Raw genomic sequence first — 2,963 nt, forward strand, 5'->3', positions numbered from 1 at the left:
GATGAGACTCACTACAGATAGGAGGTCCAACATCTGGCTGAGTGGCGCTTGGACAACAACCTGGTCCTGAACACCACCAAGACCAAGGAAGTCATGGTGGACTTCAGGAGATGTGGTGCTCTAGTGTGTGACTGTGAGTGTTTCAGGCTTCTCATCCTGAAACGATATTCAAAAGAGCTGTAACGTGAACATCTGTAATAAACAGCTCTATGTAGGAAGATGAAGGTCAAAGGTGATGCAGTGTGTGTGTGTTTGTGTGTGTGTTGTGTGTGTGTGTTGTGTGTGTGTGTGTGTGTGTGTGTGTGTGTGTGTGTGTGTGTATATACATCACATGAGGTTTCAGTGACTGTCTATGTCAGGAATGTAAACGTGGTGCAGTGAAGTGTGTTTACACCCCCGTCCTTCGGGCCCGCCCACTACAGGTACAACCAGCTAATAATACACACACACACACACACACACACACACACACACACACACACACACACACACACAGGAATGTGAGGAATGTGTGTGTGTTTTGCGGTGTGGTGAGGAGTGGTGTTAACTCTGGTCGACCAACTCCCCTCATTATCTGTCTGGCTCTGATCCGCTCTGATCCACTCTGATCGCTCCATCCATCTAAAGATTTACCTGAGACCTGGAGGAGTCTTCCTCAGGGACTCCAGGATCACCTGGACCAGTTGGCGAGGAGCCACATCCCACTGTGGAGGTGGGCAAGCTATGGCTTCAACACCATCGGACACGTCACGGAGTCCCTTTACAGACCTCCATCTGCTTTATTTATGTGTCAACATCTGCAGCCAAACGCCAATAAACATCTTATATATTTGGAATATCGTATATATATATATATATATATATATATATATATATATATATGGTTATATACTAGAGCTAAGCTACTAGAGCTAAACTATTAGAGCTGAGCGACTAGAGTTAACCTACTAGAGCTAAACGACTAGAGCTAAGCTACTAGAGCTAAACTACTAGAGCTGAGCTACTAGAGCTAAGCGACTAGAGCTAAACTACTAGAGCTAAACTACTACAGCTAAACTACTAGAGCTAAGATACTAGAGCTAAACTACTAGAGCTAAGCTACTAGAGCTAAGCTACTAGAGCTAAACTACTAGAGCTAAACTACTAGAGCAAAGCCACTAGAGCTAAGCTAATAGAGCTAAACTACTAGAGCTAAACGACTAGAGCTAAGCTACTAGAGCTAAGCTACTAGAGCTAAACTACTAAAGCTAAGCAACTAGAGCTAAGTGACTAGAGCTAAGCTAGTAGAGCTAAGCTACTAGAGCTAAACTATTAGAGCTGAGCGACTAGAGTTAACCTACTAGAGCTAAGCTACTAGAGCTAAACTACTAGAGCTTAGCTGCTAGAGCTGAGTGACTAGAGCTAAACTACCAGAGCTAAGATACTAGAGCTAAACTATTAGAGCTGAGCGACTAGAGTTAACCTACTAGAGCTAAGCTACTAGAGCTAAACTACTAGAGCTTAGCTGCTAGAGCTGAGTGACTAGAGCTAAACTACCAGAGCTAAGATACTAGAGCTAAACTACTAGAGCTAAGCCACTAGAGCTGAGCGACTAGAGCTAAACTACTAGAGCTAAGCGACTAGAGCTGAGCTGCTAGAGCTAAACTACTAGAGCTGCGCGACTAGAGCTAAACTACTAGAGCTAAGCCACTAGAGCTGAGCGACTAGAGCTGGGCTACTAGAGCTAAACCACAAGAGCTGAGCTACTAGAGCTAAACTACTAGAGCTAAGCTACTAGAGCAAAGATACTAGAGCTAAGCCACTAGAGCTGAGCGACTAGAGCTGAGCTACTAGAGCTAAACTACTAGAGCTAAGCTACTAGAGCTAAACTGCTAGAGCTGAGCGACTAGAGCTGAGCTACTAGAGCGAAACTATTAGAGCTCAGCGACTAGAGCTCAGCGACTAGAGCTAAGAGACTAGAGCTAAGCTACTAGAGCTAAGCTACTAGAGCTAAACTACTAGAGCAGAGCGACTAGAGCTAAACTACTAGACCTAAGCTACTAGTCTCTAATCGGAACCAGAAGTCACTAAAACTGGTTCGTCCAGATTATAACTGGTTGATTCATCTGGTGGTATTTTTTTACATCTTTGTTAAAATGATAACAAATATGTGAACAACACCTCACTGAAGTGAAGTAATGAATATCTTGTGATGTTCTTATAAGTCTCATAAAGACAGCAGAGTGACTCAGCAGCGTGTTGTTGTAAACACACACTGTGTTGACACGTGAGGCTCCTGTCCTGTCATGTAGCACACACCTGTGTGTGTGTGTGTTTGTGTGTGTGTGTGTGTGTGTGTGTGTGTGAAAACATAAACGCGTGGATTCATGCTCGAAGATCAAGCTTATGTTTATGTCTGGACTGAAATTCCTCGATTCTAGATCACGTCTGTCTCCAGACTTCTTCTCCTGCTCTAAATCAGACTTTACAGTTCACAGAAGAGGTCCAGAAGAAGGTCCAGAAGGAGGTTGAAAAGGAAGTCCAGAAGGAGGTCCAGAAGGAGGTCCAGAAGCAAGTCCAGAAGGAAGATCAGAAGGAGGTCCAGAAGGAGGTCCAGAAGAAGGTCCAAAAGGATGTCAAGAAGGAGGTCCAGGAGAAGGTCCAAAAGGATGTCCAGAAAGAGGTCCAGAAGGATGTACAGAAGGAAATCCAGAAGAAGGTCCAGAAGAAGTTCCAGACGGAAGTCCAGAAGAAGATCGAGAAGGAGGTCCAGAAGAAGGTTGAAAAGGATGTCCAGAATGAGGTCCAGGAGAAGGTCCAGAAAGAGGTCTAGAAGCAAGTACAGAAGGAAGTCCAGAAATAGGTCCAGAAGGAAGTCTAGAAGAAGGTCCAGAAATAAGTTAAGAAGAAGGTCAAGAAGGAGGCCCAGAAGAAAATCCAAAAGAAGGTCCAAAAGGATGTCCAGAAGGAGGTCCAGAAGAAGG

The sequence above is a fragment of the Taurulus bubalis genome (genome assembly GCF_910589615.1).
Source record: "Taurulus bubalis genome assembly, chromosome: 15".
In the NCBI taxonomy this organism is placed as follows: Eukaryota; Metazoa; Chordata; class Actinopteri; order Perciformes; family Cottidae; genus Taurulus; species Taurulus bubalis.